Source organism: Pipra filicauda, unplaced genomic scaffold, assembly GCF_003945595.2.
Source record: "Pipra filicauda isolate LSUMZ 115617 unplaced genomic scaffold, ASM394559v2 scaffold95_size2449627_pilon, whole genome shotgun sequence".
Lineage (NCBI taxonomy): Eukaryota > Metazoa > Chordata > Aves > Passeriformes > Pipridae > Pipra > Pipra filicauda.
In genome coordinates, this window is record NW_024105153.1 from 2203637 (window position 1) to 2212854 (window position 9218).

General features: G+C 44.0%; 1 long non-coding RNA gene across 1 annotated transcript; it reads left to right on the forward strand.

Moving 5' to 3' along the window:
• Positions 1-2045: 2045 nt before the first annotated feature.
• Positions 2046-2764, forward strand: LOC113988808. The gene is made up of 2 exons (XR_003541023.2): positions 2046-2180; positions 2638-2764. It is a non-coding gene; the product is annotated as an uncharacterized LOC113988808 (long non-coding RNA).
• The last annotated feature ends 6454 nt before the right edge of the window (positions 2765-9218 follow it).

A 9218-nucleotide genomic window follows, 5' to 3' on the forward strand; every position in this document is an offset into this window, starting at 1 on the left:
ATTTAAGGGAGGTGTTAGGCACTTGGATCATTTGTCTTGGTCTGATGAGAGGAAGATGACCCTTGGTATATTGCATAGAATTGTAATTTAGGTTGGAAAAGACCTTGTGTGATTGTGTGAAGGGCAGAGAGATGTGGTTAGGCCAAGAGCTGTGCTAAGTCTCTTGCCTGGGACTCAGGCAATGCAAGAGGGCGGTCTGTGGTGACTCAGGATGTGGAGAGGCCAGGGGGTGAATGGGGGAATGGTGGAAGTAAGGGTGGATATGTAAGTGTAAGGCTTGTGTTGCAGATATGGCTTCTGTCCCAGGTCACCTTCATTGGCACTCTGCAGTTGTGCAGACCAGTTGGCCAGCATGGCATCTGGAAATGGGGCTGCTCTGTGTGGATGATGTGTCCTGACCACCCGTGGGGTGTGACCACCAAGACAAGGGGGAAGAGACAAGGAGTAAGACAGCACACTGGTGATCTGTGCAAGAGAGTGATGTTTGGTGCCTGTATGAAGGTCATTCCAAGTTGGACTTCCTTGGCCTCTGTGCTTGTGTGTGCTGGGAACATGCATTGATTAGTTGTGGGCATTCTGGCTGCTTGTTAATGGCAGGAGTGCCTGGGATAATGCTCTTGGTTGATGAGGAAAGAGAAGAGGAAGGACATGAGTAGATCTGAGCTTTGCCTGGATGGAAGAGCTGCTGAGAGACAAAATGGTGGCAGGCCCATCAGCTTTGGAGTGGATTTGCAGTGGGTTGCTGTGATCTGCCATAGCTGGTTGCTTGGAGGAATTTTGTTGCTTGGCAACCCTGTTGTCACCATTCAGATGCAATATCCGAGGAGGGGCACTTTGGAGAACTCTCATTGGAAGGAGAAGGGGGAGGTAGGGGGTGAGAGTGGGTACAATAACCATGGGGATAGGGAGCTGATGAGCATCTTGATGCTATACGGGGATATGGGCAGAGCAGGTGATGAGAAGGCTGGGCACCCTGTCTTGATACTGACCAGGGTTTTGAGGAGATATGTGGGGCATGAGGGTATGGGGACCCTGGAACATGCCTCCCCATGACTTTGTGAAGGCATGCTGGTAAACAATGGGGCTACCCATCCAGCCAACATGGTCTTTCTCAGAAATTCAGGCTCAAAGACCCTGTAGAGCATACATCTATGCTTCTGCAGAAATTGACTGAGAACAGGAAAGCAATGGGACAAGTTGCCCAGAGAGGCTGTGCAGTCTCCATCCTTGGATATTTTCAAGACTCATCTGATTAAAGCCTTGAGCAACCTGTTCTGATCTCACAAGTGACCTTGTTTTGAGCAAGAGGTTGGACTAGAACCTCCTGAGGTCCATCTCAGCCTGAATTATTCTGTAATCCCATGACTGCCCAATGGTAAGGAGTGGCTGCTGTTACTTTGTCACTGTGCTGTAGGATGCCCACAGAACCAAGCACTTCAGGTCAATACATCACCTCTGCAGTTCCCAACCCTTGCAGCCATCAAGAGAAGCTTGAAAACAAAAATGTCACAGAAGCAATGACAGTCAGATTTGCAGTTAATAGTGAAATCAGTTGTGAAACCAGTTGTTCATGTTCACCTCCTCAAAGGAGATTATACTCCTTTCATTGCAGCATACCGAGGTACCAAGCAGTTCTGAACTCTGTCAGAGTTCAAAAGAAAGAGCAGACTTCTAAGAAGACAGTCCTTGCTGATGAAAACTCTGAAACTGGTCTTTTGAGCAGTAACTCCAGGGGACATTTATCATCTGTCCAAATGCAAGATACTTGTTATCATACAGCCTGAGGCCCACCATTATGACCCGAGATTGTGTGATTAGTTAGTTCTATTCAGCAAGCTACTGGTAGCTGCACAGAAGAATAATGCAGATCTTGGTGACATTTAGAGGGGATGGGGCTGTCACCAGCCTGGTATTGCTCCTCTGTGTCCCAGGAAGTTAACCAATATGAGTGGTCTCACCATGCTGTTTCCATTAAGTAAAAAAACTGTACAACTTTTTTTTTTTTTTTTTTTTTTTTTTTTTTTTGAGCTGGTTTATTTACAGCTAGTGTACCTTAAGGACTTGTTTCATGATTACTGTAGAAGCAGATGATCATGACCAGTTTCCCTGCCTTACCAGTCAGGAGATACTTAAGTTAGCTGTATGTCAGCATCGTGTTCAAGTGCATCAGTGCCTCTCAGGTAAGCTGTCCTTTCAGATCACTGGGTTTTGAAGCTGTGGTATCATGTGTAGTGGAGACCTTCTCAATACTAGCCTGGCTCCAGCTTCTGGTGACCAGAATGGTCCACTTGGGTCTAGTGCCCTCTACCACACATGGTCATTTCAGATGGGGATTCCTGCAGTCACTAGCACAGTCCTCCTCACTCTTTCCTTGAAGATTTACATGTTTGGAATAATGGTAGTTGAAGCCAGACTTTCTCTGCAGCAATTATGGTCCCATAGTCTCTCTTTAGTATGCTTAGAGAGGAAAAATACTCAGTTTGCAATTTTGGGGATAAAGGTTGAGGGAGACAGTGGTAATCACCTGAGGAGCAGAGACTGGCTTGAACTCAACTCTTAACTTTACATTGCGTGGATGCCTGCACCCAGGCCTTGTATAGCCTCCATCATCTTATCCTATTTCATTTTTTTTGTCAGGGGTCCTATGGCGTGGGCTACTGGCTTGTCTTCTGGTGGAGAGCTGGATCAGGACCAAGGCCTTTTCCAGAATCATATCTATTCTCAATTCTGGGACCCAATATATCTGGATGAAGAGGAAAAACAATTCTGGCCCCATCATTTTTTGGGAAGCTATTTAGATTTTTTTTTTGCCCAGCTGCAACTGACTGACTGATTCCTGCCTCCCTGCTGGAGAGCATCAGTTCTGGGAGATGGGGACCAACACTCAATGGGTCCATGCTGTTCTCTGCCTCTGGGAAGGCCAGCAGCAGCAGGTACAGGTGCTTGTATACACACGAAGATCTTCTGACATGCTGTGCCGTGAATTTGCACATCCAATACTGTCAGCACGCAGCCTTTAAGGCCAAGCGTGCCACACACCTCAGACTGTCAGCATACAGCCTTTAAAGCCAAGGGTGGAGAGGGACAGCTATCAGCTTCTGTCAATGGGTAGCAGCCTAGTTTGAGGCACTGAGATTGTCACAGGAGAGGTAGGCACTGGCATGGTGTACACTTTTTATCCCATCATGATATGCCCCATGTCACAGCACACCTTGTAGTGACCCGGAGGGAGTACTAACAGTTTTAGTCAAAACAACTTCTCCAGCTGCTGGACCTGTGGCTCTACAAACTGTCAACCTGAGGTAATGGCTCATCAAATGAATAAAAAGGCTTCCTATGCCTTTATAGCATAGGAGCTGATGGACGGGTGAATGGGATGTTTGACCCACTGTGTGTCCATTAATGCAGGCAATATTGGGTATGTGTTGGATGCCCACATCTTCAGAAGTTCTCTTTGTCGTGGCCAGGTCAGGCTTTTTTCTGCCTGTGAACAAGAACTTTTTTAGCACACTGCCACCAACCCGTACTCCACATGATGTACCTTATTCTTGCGTCTCCTTCTGGACATGGCTGGCCATCACAGACATTGCACTAGGCCTTCAGGTCCTGTTGACTTTTCAAAATGTGCATTTTCAGTCAGTTACCTGTAAGAGCATCCCAAGGTTCGCTGACATTTCTGTAGCCTGTTCTGGATAACACAGGAAAGCAAGGCCAACAAGAAGCCATTTCATCAACACTGGATTTGCTGAATTCAAATCTACCTTTGCTCAGCCCAACAGAGCCACCAAGCATTGGGTGACTTCTGGTAGGTAAAGGTCCCTTTTGGTATTATATACGTCTGTGGCAGAATGGAAGTGAATATAATTCACAGTTATAATTAACCAGTCATAGAATCATAGAATATTCTGAGTTGGAAGGAACCCACAAGGATATCTGAAGTCCAATTCTTGGCCCTGCACAGCGCAGCCCCAAGAATCCCATAATGTTCCTGAGTGCGTTGTCCAAACGCTTCATGAACTCTGGCAGGCTGGTGCTGTGACCACTTTCCTGGAAAGCCTATTCCAGGGCCCAAGCATCCTCTGGGTGAAAAACCTTTTCCTAATATCCAAGCTAAACATGCCCTGACATAAAGTCATAGCTCTGCCAAATACTGACCTCTTCATTACCCTGTCCCAGCATCTCTCTTCTCTCTGCATCCCTTGAGGTGCCACAGGGAACAATATAGCTGAGAGACAGACCCTCTCTAATGTTTCTGAAGACAAAAATATCTGGGGAAAGTGGCATTAGTGATATCCCTTTTCCCTGTGCGTTTACGTCATTAGGTTGTGGGCTGTCCCTTGTGTTATCTGTGCCACTGAGACAGTGTCCTCTGTCCTTACAGAGGCTGTGCTGCAACAACAAAGCTGTTAGTTGGCAAAGGCAAGAAGATGGGGACCTCAGGAAGTTGAGTCATGCAAGACACACCAACCAGTTTATGAGAAAAAATGTACAATTCCTTCAGGTAGCATGAAAATACATGGCCATCCTTGGTGTAGAATAGGGACATGACAAACAAGGACAAAACAGCCTGCAGGTTCGCTTGTTGTGGGCACGAGAAAGCCTGCTAGCACATCAAGCCCAGAGTACTGACTCCTGACTGACATAGGGGCTGAAGAAAAGTCCAGCTGCTCTTTTTGCCAGGGCAACAAACCACAGCTCCGCAGGAGTTTTATGTACTTGCATTTAAAGGGCACAACAAAGGACAAATGGCCTTGTTGTAAACCCAAACAACACAACAGCATAAATACAGGGGAATAGCATGAAAAGAGCACAGAATATAGTCACAGATTTCCCCCTTCTCAGGCAAACCTATTTACAAGGGCCAGAGGAAGCCAAGATTTTCACTGTGAGCTGCTTTAAGCTGTCCTTCCAAATAAATGTTGCCTTGCTGTAATGCCCAGCCTCTGTCCTTGGACTGGGAAAGTTGCCAGAGTGTGGCCAAAGCTCTAGGTGGACATTTTCTAAAGACGATGAGGGGAGAGGGACAGAACAGCGTGTGCTTTTCGGAATTCAGTGCTTGGTAAGGATGAGGAAAAGGCACACCCCATGCACAGGAGTGGTTCATATTTTCCATTTTCCCACTGCCAGGACATAGAAACACAATCAGCACTTGGATCCTGGAAGTAACATGATGAGGAGACGATACACTTGCAGGCTTGCTGGAGGATGGAGACTGGTCAGCTGAAGACATCCCTGGCTCTGAGTTCATAATCACTGTGGAGATGAAAGATAGCCCATATTTGAGTAAGGCCTGGTCCTGGGATCAGGTTTACAGCTGATGTATGGGGGAAAAAAAAATATCAGAGCATTAGATATTCTGTGGGCAGTGCATGCCATCAAGATACTGAGGTTTGAGTTTGGGTCAGACCTAACATGAGAGCAAAAATGGGCTGCTGGGCTTTAAAGATAAATGTTGATCCATGGCAATTTGATGGTAGATTAAAAGATGCAGATTTTTTTTTTTTTTTTTTTTTTTTTTTTTTTTTTAGAACTCTGTATCAGAGGTATTTCACTTATTGCCTTTTCCTAGATGTCTACGTAAAGGAGAAAAGAAGGTGGCAGTTTTCTTTAGAATATAGAGGAATCTGACAGAAATCCTAATGCTTCTTCCAGCTAGAGGGCTGAATTATTGAGTCAGCTGGCTCACTTGGAAACAGCTCAAGCAAAAGAAATCTGTCTCCATCTGCATAAAGTAATTTGCCAAGGGTAGATCACCTCAGAAAGGTGTGGTGGTGATGGGGCAGCATGATAACCTCAGTTGCTGGAGGTAGATATTCTTTCCCAGCTCTGTGAATATTCAGGTTTAGCACATGCTTTCCCATCCTTTCAATTAATGAGACTACTACATAAACTGGCAGAGGAGCAGGTGACCCTGATTCTGCCAGCTCTCAACTGACCATGGACACAGTGGTTTTCAGAGCTACTTTTGAGCTCATTAACATCTCTCTTCTGTTTGCCCCCGGGCAAGGAGCTTCTTTGGGGACCACAGCTGCATGCTAACTGAGCTAATTTTTCACTTTAAAGTGTGTCTACAGAAAACATTTGTCTTAAATTAGATGGTCAATGCAAATCTACAATAAATGGTGGAGTGAACACCTAACACAAACCCTATGGGAACATCTCCAGCTCACCAGCTCTTGGCTTGCTGGTGAAATCATTCTTACTTCTGTTTCAAGGAATGCTTTCAGATCCATATTTCTGCATGAGAAAAGTGATCTGCTTTTCTAACGTCATACTAGTCCTTTCTCAGAATCCTTGACAGTACAAATAATATTTTCCTTCTCTACCGTTTCTACCCCTGCACCCATTTGGTGAGTTATTTGCAATACCATCTGCTTCACCTGAAGGTGAACGAGAGGAACAGAGAGAGATTCAGTGCTGTTATCAACCCTGGACTTTCCTGAACAGAAGCAGGGTCTGTTGGGATGTCGTGATTTACAGGGATTTTCAGAACTGCCGCGCCAGCAGGGAGCCCAAGCTGGTGACACTAACCAATGCCTCCTCTTTGCCACATTGCCATTAATGTGAGTCCATTTACTGAATATACCCACTCCATATGTACATCTGTGTAATAAATGGTATCAAAAGTTCTGATAGAGCTTGCAGGTGAAGGAGGACATGGGAGGTGGGTGGGATTTCATCTTTGCTTTCCGTACATCATTTCCCTGTGTTAAGAACTGAAAGGAATTCATGGAGAAAAGATGAACCATGTGTTCAGAGGAAAAAAAGTAATGATGCTTTGCTGACAGTGTTTTTAGGTCATAAGGTGTTTAAACAAAAAATACATTCTTTGGGAGAAAACTAAATATTTGTGTACACTGCTGCTGCCAATTTTTGCCTTAGAGGTGACAACTATTTTTAAGAACGAAGGATTTATTTTTTACCCACAGTAACTTAATGTTCCGAGTGAGTTTATAATAGCGTTGATTAAGTGGTAGCATTTAGTTTGAGTGAAATATCAGCCATGATGTACTCTTCTTTGCTCCAGACACTTGTATCATTCTTGGAGCCATTTAACTTTACTTATTCCTTTCACAGGAGGCAGTTCATGTTGTACCAATGCCCCATTGAACAAGCATTAAGGATTTGAAGCTGCATAAGTGAAGTTGAGGTATTCTGGTAGCCTGAAGGAATCTGTGGAACAGCAAGTGAAAAGCTGGATATGTCCCATTGCTTTGTCTAGACACCATTAAAATGGAGTAGGGCTTTTCTGCTACTTAACTAGCATGTAGGCCTTCTGTGTAAGAAAAATAAATGTACTTATTTATGATAGCACCAATACCGTAGTACTTTGACCCAACTATAACACTCAGAGCAAAGAAGTGGCATGTTATTAACTTTTTTATTATCTACAAGAAAGCAAGATAAAAGGTGAAAATCAGGAAGCTTAAGCGACTGAATCTTATTGCCCTGCATTTTTGTACTGGACAGTTTCCCTTTTAATAGTGGGAACTGGAAAGCTAAGTTTCTTGGAATGCAACTAGCTGAGCTTTTGCCTTTATATGGATATTGTAGAGTAGATCCCTGAAGGTGTTTGCAGCAGCTCTCAGTAGCATGAACAGTAAACTAGATAATTGGTGTGTTGGTTCTCATCCAATAATAATTTATTTCCTGGGAGCAACTTCAAAGCTTAATCCTAGAATTAAATCCCCTATTCCTCCTTGGGATTTTAATTTAGTTTTGAATGCTCTGATGGATCCTCTGCTAGAATATTGAAGATGGCTTTCAGACATAAGGGCGATTTTTCTGGCTGCTGTATGCCCTGTACAGAGAATAGGTGAATGGAGGCACTTTCCTGAAGAAGCTCTTTTTTAGCTTTTCCTTGTGATAAGCTGGCAAAAGCTACACCTTATCTCTTACTGAAAGTGGTTTTCCAGTTTCCTTTAAACCATGAAGGCAATCTGCCTAATCCATTTTGCAGCTCCTCCAGTGAAGAGAAGAAAGAGTGTCATCACTTGAATCTAGAGAGAACCAATAAGACTTTCATCAAGCAGAAAGTTCATTTTAGAAAAAAAACCCAGATAATCTGTTTGTCTTGTTAGAGTTGGAATAGGGTGGAGATGATTGCCGGGAGGGCTATGGTTTCCCATTCATTCAAGTGTGTCAGGAAACCGTATCTTGTTAAGACCAGTGAGATGGGACAAAATCTCCAGCCACTGGAATGATCTTTGCACCCCAGAGGTGGACGAAAAAGGCATCTTGCTCAGAGCGGTGCAAGGCAGTGCTTCAACCTTTCCTTTCCACTTTGAAATGGCATGGTAAAAGGGATGGCATATATTGCTAATGTTTGTACCGTGCTTTGATGATACACAGTACAGCATCTGATGATAATTACTATTTATTATTTGATGTGGTGCCTTTTGACAGATAGGTTCTTCAGTCTGGGTGTGATATAGGTAGAAGAGCCATATATCATCTTAAAAAAGTGACACTGTCAGTTTGAAATCTTGTCTGTGCTTTTGCAGTTCAAAAATAACACATTTCCATTTGAAAGAACGAACTCCACAGTTTCTTAGTTTAATGTGCATGTATTTCATATATGAATGGCCATCCAGGAAAACCAATTTCAGTGAGCCTGACATTCCATACTCAAAAGAATAAAACAAGTCTATAAAGACACAGTGAAAGCTATTTCTCCTTTAATCTACTTCACACTGGTTTTGATTCTGCATGACAAAAAACCAGTCTGTTAGTTGTTAGGATTTCTGGGGACAGACTGACCATGGCAGAGACAGTAGGGGATGCTGCAATTTTTGTGATGTAAAATGATGAGAGCTCAGCTAAATCTCCTGGTATGACAGCTGAGAGAACATGTGTAACACTTCAAAGCAACTGCAACAGTGTTCACAATTTTCTTCTGCTGGGCTGTTGGCAGGATGATGTGAGTGTCCTCTGAGCAGCAAATGAAAAAATCGGTCTCCTTGTGCCCAGGTGTCTTTGCAAGAGACTGACCAGAACATACCCCCACCCAGTGTCTTCTGGCTCAGTCCTGCTCTTGCGTCTTTTGGTCCTGAGTCACATGCAAAAGAAAAGAAAAAAGGTTTCATGCCAAAATTTAGCTGCATCCTTCAGGCAGGTGGTCATGCCACTGTCAGGTTTGTATGCTTGTTTCTCCATTTGCTTTGCCTTTAATTAGCTGATAAAATTTCTTCATGCTGTCCTTTATGCATCATGACATG